This window comes from Alosa pseudoharengus, unplaced genomic scaffold (genome assembly GCF_046254945.1).
Source record: "Alosa pseudoharengus isolate Yale_2024_CS ecotype anadromous, Long Island Sound unplaced genomic scaffold, YU_APseudo_1.1 YU_APseudo_1.1_scf_2, whole genome shotgun sequence".
Classification (NCBI taxonomy): domain Eukaryota; kingdom Metazoa; phylum Chordata; class Actinopteri; order Clupeiformes; family Clupeidae; genus Alosa; species Alosa pseudoharengus.
Window position 1 is genome coordinate 51967096 of NW_027468663.1, and position 11108 is coordinate 51978203.

Sequence of the window (11108 nt, forward strand, 5' to 3'; positions counted from 1 at the left end):
TTTGCGTGAAACCAGTTTATTCTGAGAAACATATAGATTATTTAAGATGTTGCTGCTCAGGTGTGAATGTGTGGGTTTGGGTGAGTTTGTGTGTGTGTGTGTGTGTGTGAGAGAGAGAGAGAGAGGGAGTTGAACATTCCATTATGTATAAACAAACCAAATGAATATTTCATGTGTCATACTTTCTTCTCTGAGCTAACCTCTTTTCCAACCGCTCTCCATCTTTTCTCTCTCTGATGGACACACACACACACACACACACTCGCGCTCCACCTTGGACTGGAACTGGAAGGTGAGTGGTTGAAAGTGGGTCATATGAACACAGGCGCTGTCTGTATGCCACTGTATTGATCCCATGACTGGGCTTTAATGACCCAGTCATTACTCACTCAATATCACGCTTACACTACCATCACAAGCTCTCTCTCACTCTCTCACACACACACACACACTGTCTCTCACACAAACTTACACACACACACAATCACAGTATGCAGAAGGTTCAGTATAAGCTGGATGTGTGTGGGAGGGGTGTTTTCATCAGCCATTTTTCATTTTGTCCTCTGGATAAATGACATATTACTCGATAAAAAGTCAGTGACCTAAAAACATGACAAGCTTTTATCCCATACCAACTGGAGGGCATGTATACTGGCACACAGACACAGACATACAAGCCTACACACATACACAGACATACATGGCTACACACATACACAGACATACAAGACTACACACAGACATACAATACTACACACAGACATACAAGGCTACAGACATAAAATACTACATAAAATACTACACACAGACATACAAGACTACACACATACACAGACATACATGGCTACACACAGACATACAATACTACACACAGACATAAAATACTACACACAGACATACAAGACTACACACATACAAGACTACGCATAGACACAGACATACAAGACTACACACAGACACAGACATACAAGGCTACAGACATAAAATACTACACAGACATACAAGACTACACACATACACAGACATACAAGGCTACAGACATAAAATACTACACACAGACATACAAGACTACACACATACACAGACATACATGGCTACACACAGACATACAATACTACACACAGACATACAAGGCTACACACATACACAGACATACAAGACTACACACATACACAGACATACATGGCTACACAGACATACAATACTACACACAGACATACAAGACTACGCACAGACACACAATACTACACACAGACATACAATACTACACACAGACATACAATACTACACACAGACATACAATACTACTGAAGGAACTGTAGGGGGCGATGTGGGTCGAGGAGAGTGAGTGTGTGGTGAGCAGGCAGAGCCCCGGTTAGAAGGCTCACTGGTATGGAGTGATTGACACAGAGATGGCAGGGTTTCGGTGCAACACAAGCAGTTTATTTTGATTTCCCATTTAGTTATTTGTTCTTCACTGGGTTTTGTATGTCTGTGTGTGCTGCACCAAAGAGGAAATAAACAGAGAAGGGAGAAATCAGTACAGATCCCAACTCACAAACAAACAATTAACATTTAAACAATAAACTAAATCATATGGCTATATAAGGTACAACTAAACAATACTTGACATCCCAAATCAACCAGCATCATCCCATCTCTCACATGGGACTCAAACACAAACACATTGAACCAACAAACAAAGACCTTAACTTTACACAATATGGGCTGGCAGAGCTAACTCATAAACATCAAAAAGTCAAAGTGAAGGTCATTAAATGATAACTTACGTTAACTCAAAAGACGCACACGACACAGGACACACTGGAGTGCTGGGTTGATGAACAAAAGAGTGAATGCAGGGCGAGCAAACAATTTATCTAGTCTGAGCCCCTGCTCTGGAGCTACAGTCTGCCTGTTTCTATTGCTAGGTTGTGGTCACTAAGCCTGTACTTGGTCAGGATATGCCTCTGCTTCGTATCTCTGACAGAGCTGAGATACTCTGCCAATTCATATTCTCTTTTTAGGATCAGATAGGAATTCATTCTAGTTTGGTTTGTCCAATGCTCTAAATATTCTTCTTTTGCTTGATTCATTATTTTGTTGATTCTAATTGATGTTTGGGAAGCAGCGCTGGACTGAGCTTGAGGTTTATTAATTGTTGGTATTGAGTTAGTTAACCAGTACCAGCTGGCTCAGAGGACACTTTTCAGGGTTCATCTCCTGGGTTTTCAATGCCTCAAAATGGAGTGAGTTCTTAGGACTGCTGTTCAGGTGCATCCAGAATTTTAAGGATCTGCTGTCAAATATTTTACACCAGATTGTAATTGGGATGTTTATTTTTGTGAAATTTTCTCTTTATTGCATAGAATGCCCTTCGGGCTTTTTCTTTTAGTGCATTCACTGCCATGCTGAAACTTCCTGATGCAGTAATTACTAGACCAAGGTAAGGTAGGCTACTGCATTGTGTGCTCTAGGACGGTGCTACCTAGGCTGAACCTGTATCTGTGTTCCTGACACCTGGGCTTTTTTTGGAAGATCATAACTTTGGTCTTCGTTGGATTTACTGTCAGCGCCCATGACTGACAGTACTGCTCCAGCAGATCTAGGAGCTGTTGCAGTCCCTGTTGTGAGGGCGATAGAAGAACCAAATCATTGGCAAAAAGCAGGAATTTGACCTCCGTCTCTTGGAGTCTGAGTCCAGGGGCTGTAGACTGTTCCAACTGCATCGCTAATTCGTTGATGTAAATATTGAATAAAGTTGGACTCAGAATCTCTCTATCTCTCTCTTTTCAAACTACACACATATAACCGTCAGTCCCGGCGTCATGGGGGGGCTTTGGGGGGCCGGGCCCGTCCTGGAAGTCATCTGTGTCTGCCCTGGATGAGCTTGGCTGCACCAACCAACTCCACTTCCCCACATAGAGCTTGTTACCGCTCCAGGGCCGAAGTTATCCGTAACTTTGGGGCTAACTCCTTAACACTCTATCTGAAAGTGGTTAGCAAATGAACGAGGATATTGGTTTTATCTGCAGATTTATTTTTGCATTTTTTTGAATATGACTCGCTCCAGTCTCAACAGCACGTCTACTTTTTCCACACACATTTCAGTTCTAACACACATATCCCCTCTCGCTTTTTCTCTCTCCACCCTGCGCACGGTGCTCTCTTAAAGGAGCTGCACCATTTTACAACAATTGCATCTACATTTTCATATTAGAATGTTTTGTCAAGTGTATCGTGATCAATTTAAGTTCCCGTGCCCCCCCGGAAAGGTGTAATGGCCGTCCGTAAATATCTCTCTCTCTCTCCCTCTTCAAACTACACACATACAGTGACAGTAATATAGCCTCTCTCTCTGACATGAAATCTGACTCTAACAACAATAAAGTATATGAACACCTTTTTTTCTTAAGAATTGGCCGAAGATAAATGTTTTATTCCCAGAGGACGTTTACGGAAACACACACATACACACTTTACCATGTCCATGACATACAGTCTATATGGCTTCACTATGTCCTCTTTCAGGGGTTCAAGTCCCATTAACATCATCTTCATGCTGAGGGTGCACCCTTTTAATGTTATAATCATTAGGTTGCAAACTGCAAACGTAGTCACTTCAACACACACACACACACACACACACACACACATTTCTGTCCAGTACATCATTCACACTTCCGTCTGAGCAATTACAGAAAACAAAATGCTAAAGTGTTAGTGAGAGCAGAATGAGCTAAAGAGAGTCCTGAGCAGGTTGTTAAGTTAACTGACTGTCGCGCAGGATTAACTTGACGTGGAGAAGAATAAGCGGAGTGTCTATTAGAGCCCGACCGATCTATCGGCAGGCCGATATTATCGGCCGATATTAGGCATTTTCCAAACTATCGGTATCGGCATTTATAATGGCCGATAAATGAATATTTTAAAAATAAAATAAAAACGGACGAAACACCCTTCAACCATGTCATGAGTGTTGGCGTTGTATAGTTTGACCTCCAGAGGGCACTCTACACCGTCCCTGCTGGCAACACTCGTGTATAACGTGTGACAAGCATGACGTTACGTTGTTACAGTGTAGTTGACTGTCTGTCCTTTTAACTTTTGACAATGTGACTGAAGATGTATTTCTTTAATAGCGTGACAGTTATAGCAGTGAGACGTATCATCTCTCCCCGGCCTGTTATTTTGAAAGCGTATGTTTTACAATTTGCAGTATGACGTTATCCATTGCTAAATTATGGCTCATCATAGACTAGCTAACCACAAAGCTAGCTAATGCCATGAATATCAGTGGAAGACCGCTAACGTAAACATTAATGAGCTTGGAAACCACAACGAACTTATTCTGCCTAAATAAAGTAATGATTTATTGCTAGTATATCTGTAGTTACAGTCCCTGCATTGTAAAATGTAAATTAGACGTGAGAGGAGTGAACATTTAGACATAGAGAAAAAGTATCAAACGTAGCTTGTGCAAAACGTAGCTTGTGCATAAAAGTTAGCTTTTCTTTTACACGTGTGCAAAATCCAATGACGCCAAGTGTGCGCTTCAGACAGTCGTTCAGTTACATAATGGATTTAGATCACTAAATAGTAGGTTTTAGAAGGCAGGCAGCAACTGATGATTGAAAATGGTTTGATGTAGCTTGATGGAAATAATTTTAAAAGTGCAGGTAAAGGGATAAGCAAGCTGACATTGTAATTATAAGGTAGCTTATAAGGCAATAGGGACTAATTATTACACACGCACACTCATGTCAACATTTAAGAGTGACCTTTATCTTGTTTAATGATAATACAAATGATGATGATAGTAATAATGTCATCATTATTTTTTGTAATTGTTAAGTCTTAGTTCAAAGATATATTTATGAAATTTGTTGTTGTTATTGTGTTTTTGTTCAAAAAACTAAGTTTCATATCTTAAGTTTCTATTTTTATACATTTTTTTTATCAGAACTTTAATATATTTCGATGTTCCTCTGTTCCACTGTGACAATATTATTTAAAAATAAACAAGTTTGTTTTTGAAATGCATTATCATATTATTTTAGTCAATACTCATAAATAACTACAAATAACTAATGTTAGGGAAATCTGTTAATGTTTTGTTGCGCGTTTCTGAAAAAAAAAATATATATCGGCCGATATATCGGAATATCGGATTTTTAAATCAACAAATATTTGTATCGGTATCGGCCTTCAAAATCCTTTATCGGTCGGGCTCTAGTGTCTATTCAATGTCATTTATTAAATGAACTTTCACATAGAGTACGGCTCTGTTCATCCGTCACCTTCATCCACTACATACAAGTGAAACTGAAGTAGCATGGCATACACGCAGGTATGAAAAACCGTAATACCCCACATATAACAACCAACACTCTTAGGCTACCGTAATACAATATAAGAGCGCTATACACAAATGATATTTAACACCCCCACTCGCTCTTATCTCATTAGGTTGCATGAAAACAAAATAACAGAATGAGGCTTCCTCATTATCTTGAAGTATAAAACACTCTTTGCATTCCTAAGTGCCAAACATGTCTCCTGCAAACCTTTTCAACTTCAGCTTAGTAGCTGGCTTTGTCAGAACATCAGCAATCATTTGATCAGTAGGACAATATTCCAAAATTCCCATTATTCACATTCTCTCTGATGAAATTATATAGAGTGGTGAAGTCCCGCCCCTTCCGTTTGCCTCCATGGGACCTATCTTTCAAAAAAAATTGAACGGCAGTCTATGGCGAAAAATAAATTATTTTCTGGTCCCGGTTGACTTGTGCCTTGAATTACCCATATGATGTTTGTCAATTTTAAAGACAATTTTTCATGTAAAGACATTTGCAGTTTGTTTCGTAACTATTGAATTACAACATTGTGAAAAATCGTAATTCCAACGACTACAAACCCATCAGTCGCGCTAGTGACGTTAGCTCATTCACAGCCACACTAGATTGTACAGGCATACCAGCAACAGGTCTTAATTGGGCTTTCCTTGCCGAAGAAAATACCATGAGTCAGAGGATTAAACACATCAGGTAAGTAGTATTCGTACATAGACTGTACATTACATACTGTTAAGTGACACAGCAGGCAGCAAGATGCAACCGTTAACTAGCATAACAGCTCTTATCGTTTCATTACGTTGGTGACGTACATCGTTTGAGACGAGAGATGTAGTCCACTGAGTGGATTCGCACAAAACCAACATAACTTTTGAAGTCTATCGAACAACAGTACTTTCTTGATGTGAAAAATTATCTTTTAAATTCACACACATCATATGTGAAATTTGTGGCACAATTCAAACTGGACCAAAAAATAATTGTTATCTCTCCATTAACTCCCGTTCATAATTTTTTGAAAGATAGGTCCCATGGACCGGAAGTAGAAGGGGCGGGACTTCACCACTCTATTTAATATCAATGTGTTTGCAACGTTGTCTGTTAACTGGATTTTTGGCTAGTGCTATGGCACCTTGATTGTCTTCATACACCTTTGTTTGTATTGGTAAGTGTCTATACCCCTGAGCAGTTGTTCTAAGTAGATGCATTCCTGTATGGCTGAAGCTAAGGGAATGTATTCAGCCTCACAAGTAGATAACGCTACTGTTGGTTGTTTTCTTGTTTTCCAGGATATCAAAGAGCTTCCCTCATTTAGACTGACACAATACCCTGATGCACTTCGTCTATCCGCTGAATCTGACGCCCAGTCAGCATCACAGTAGACCCTTAGACCTAGTTTTTCTGTGTAATTTTTCCTGAAGAATAACCCCTGTTCTGTTGTACCCTTGAGGTACCTGAACACATGCTTTACTGTGTTCCAGTGTTCTACTGTTGGTTCAGCAAAGTGCTGAGAGAGTTTACTGACCACAAAGCTTATATCTGGACGGGTGCATGTGGACAAGTAAATTAAACTACCTACTGCCTCCCTATACTTTCTTGGCTCTTTCATTTTCTCAGCATCTTCTGTGTATTCAAGTTTTTGTTCACATGGTGTTTCTCTAGATTTGCAATCCTGCATTTCAAATCGATCTAGAATCTTTCTCACATATCTCTCCTGTGACATTTTGACTAAACCATCTGCTTGTTCAAAATCTATCCCCAAGAAATGTCTCCGCTTTCCCATGTCTTTCATTTTGAACCTTTCAGTAAGCATCATCTTTACATTTCCCAGAACACTCTCATTATTAGCTGCTATGATCAGATCATCAACCCAAATTATTAGGATTACTTTCTCATTGTGTTTTTCTCTTGTATACACACACACAGGTATCAGCTGGGTTCTGTACAAAATCATTCTCAACTAAACATGTATGCAACATAGCATTCCAATTCCTCCCTGACTGTTTAAGACCATAGAGAGATTTGTGTAACTTGCACACTAGCTTTTCACCTGATTTTGACCTTTTCTCATAACCCTCAGATTGCTCTATATAAATTTCACAGTCAATTGGGGCATGCAAATAAGCGGTCTTAACGTCCATCTGGTGTAAGACTAGATCATCCTGCACTGCCTTTTGCATGACCACTCTCTTACACTTGTCATATCAGCTGTGGGTGAGAAAGTCTCATCATAATCAGTGCCTTGTTTCTGACTGTAGCCTTTTGCTACAAATCTTGCCTTGTATTTGTCAGACCCATCAATTTCTGTCTTAAGTGCAAAAACCCATCTGCCCCCCACTGTCTGTTTGCCTGGTGGCAACTGAGTTAGGCTGAAGGTCTCGTTCTCCTCCAGAGATCGCATCTCCTCTTTCATGGCATTTGTCCACTGCCTCGCTTTGGTTGATGCAATAGCGTCCTGGTAAGTTTGAGGTATATCACACACCGCTCTGTAACAAGAGTCCATGCATGTGTGCAGTTTGTCCTCCTTATCCCCAGTCTCAAAATCCTGTAGATGAGCTGGTTTCTTTCTATTTCTCGGTGGGTACCTTTTGGTCACAGTCTCTGTGACTTCACCTGGCTGTGTGTACTCAGTCTTTTCAGGTGAAGTCTCGGTAATACCACTTTGATCACCCTGACCTGGATAATTTTCCACATTTTCATCAACAACACTCTCTTCACTGTTGTCAACCCTTGGATGTACACCCCCGTGTTCTATGTGTGACTCAGATGTTTGTGTTTCCCTTTCCTGGGTTGTTTTAATGGTGAATTTCACCAGTCTATGCTTTTGGACCCTCTCTGTGTCTGGATAGTATACTAGATAGGCTGGGCTGTTTTTATCGTAGCCTATGAAAACGCCTTGCTCACATCTAGAGTCTAATTTGCTTTTCTCTTGCTTTTAAGCAAAACACATTGATCCGAATTTTTGCAATTTGGATACATTTGGTACCTTGCCTGTGAATAACTCGTAGGGCGTTTTCTTTGTGCGTCTACTGTAGCACCTGTTTCTCACATAAGCTGAGGTCTGCACAGCATAGTTCCACAGCTCATTTGGCAGCCCGCTTTCTATCAGTAGGCATCTGCTCATATCGTAGAGTGTTCGCCAACCTCTCTCCGCAGTGCCATTTTGGTGGGGTGAGTAAGGAGCAGACGTCTCATGCCTAATCCTATTCTTTGTTAATATTGCCTGAAAGTCTCGACTTGTAAACTCAGTGCCGTTATCTGAACGGATACACTTGATTTCTCCATAAGGCGCTGTGTCTGCTAAGAATCTTTCTGTGGCCTGCACCGTATCACTCTTAGACTTTAGAAAGTACACAAGTATAGTGCCTGAGTAGTCATTTGTGAAGGACTGCACATATCTGTGTCCCTCTTTGCTTGGTGTGGACATAGGCCCGGCTAAATCAGTGTGAACTAGTTCTAGGGGCTTCTTTGCTTTCCTATCTGGCTCCCTATTTCTTGTCTGAGTGAACTTTCCTTGTGTACACACATCACATGACTGATCCAACCCAACTGCACCTCCCTTAATCTCCATGCCCTTCACAACACCTTGTAACCTCTTTTAACATCCTTTAAAATGACAATGACCCAGTATTTGGTGCCATGTCTGTAGATCATTACATACATTACACTGATCAACATCTTTTTCAACAGTTGGCAAGTAATACAAATTCCCAGTCTCATGAATGTCAAACCTGCTACCATCCTTTGTGACCATGCGGCTGTCCCCCTTTTTGAAAGTGATTGTAGCTCCTCCATTTGACGCTCTTGCCACTGAGAAGATGTCGTGTGGGTATGATGGCATGTAGAGTGTATCTCGTAGCTGCGCTGTGTGTTGTCGTCCAGCGTTGTCTAGAAGGTGGATCACCGCCGTTCCTCTCTGTTGGGCCATTCCACTGCACTTGCTTCCGTCGGCTAATTCCACACAGTGGGTCTCTGGCTGGAACGAGCTGTCGAAGTTCTGGAACTTGTTGATGTCGTTCACAATGTGGGAAGTTGCCCCCGGGTCCACCATGATGCCTTTTGTTTTCACGTTGAGTGGTGGTCTTTCACTTTTCACATGTTTAGCCATGAAGAGGTAATCTCCTTCATCGCCATCTTGTTCCTCAGCAACTTTTCTGGCGCCATCTTGTCCCCCCCCCTTTTTCTTACATAGTGACTCAGCATGGGTATTGTTTCTACAGTAATTGCACCACACTTTCTTGTAACACTTTCTCGCCCTGTGTCCTTTTATTCCACATTTATAACAAGTCAAGTTGGCATCTTCTTCTTTTCTGTTACCTTGTGGCTTGCTGTGGCCTCCTCCCTGTCTTGTATGCGTCTTCATCACGTTATCTGTAGTCTGTTCTGTCATTTTCATTTTCTCCGATTCTTCATAGACCCGTAGCCTTCTTTTAAAGTCTGAAAACGTAACTTTATCCTCATTCTGCGTTACATGGACTGCTAGCGGCTTGAACGAGTCTGGTAGCCCGCCTAGCATCATGGTTACGATTAATCCATCACTCATGGTTTCTCCCGCATCTGTTAACGCTGTAATGATGTTCTCTGCCCTTATTAAAAAGTTTCAGTTTCGTTTTCTGCCATTCGCAGCTTTGTTAATGACGTGTACATATTTATAATCCGTGGCTTGCTTTTTCCTGAATAATGTTCTTTTAAGTATGCTCAGGGCTTTCCTGCCATTATCAGCGGCTTCGTGCCTGATTAGCGATAGGCTTTTATCGTCTATTAGCCTTACCAGTTCGGCATAGCAGTCTGCATTTTTCCGGTTGTCCTCATCGCTCGCCTGAGCGGGTTCATGTAAAACTTTCAACTTGAGAATGTGTAGACAGCTTAGGAACCTCGTTTCCCAAAGGTCATATTTCTCTTCAGATCCGTCGAATAAAAGCTGCGGTGCTGGGACTCCTGTTGCTCGGTTTGCCATCTTCCAACCCCGCCAATTTCTCAGCTTCTTGCTGGCTAGCTATCGCATAGCAGCTAATACGTCGCGTTAAACTTTTTCACACTCGCTTATCTTCGGCCCTGGGCCCATAACCTGTTAAGTTAACTGACTGTCGCGCAGGATTAACTTGACGTGGAGAAGCAGGGCCGGAGTGGGGCCACTTTTCAGCCCAGGAGTTTCAGGCCCAAGACCGGCCTACTTTTTTAGTGGTGGTGGGAATTGGATAAATAAAGCAACATTTCAGCTCTTACTATCCTGTAGTTTTTATTATAGGCTAATATTCCACTATTCCACAAGGATAGGTTGATAAGTTCACAAAAACAGGAAGGAAGAAATAAAGCATTTTTATGTATCCCACAATTCCACTAACAGGCATATTGAACTACTGTATTGTTTACATGTTTTTTTTCTGCATGGGTCAGCTATCATGTTGTTGTTTGGTGATTTGCTCCTTTACTACACCCACTTCTGAGCAAACAAGCCATATAGGTTGATCATGTAGCCTACTGCTGTCATAGCCTATTGTTCTTTCTTCCATAAAATAACTTTAATTCATATGGTTAACTCTATTATCCTTTCTACTTGTCCCTATAGTCATAATTAATTTCGGGCTCATCATTTTCAGCGGGGGACTGGCTGATCTGCTGCTCAGGCTACTTTTGTTTTTAGGCCTAGGCTACTGCATAGACAGATCAAGCTTAAGTTTTGTTATCAATATTTGCATAATATTTGCAAAGTCTATGAATAGCCATATTGGATGATATCAAAATGGTAAT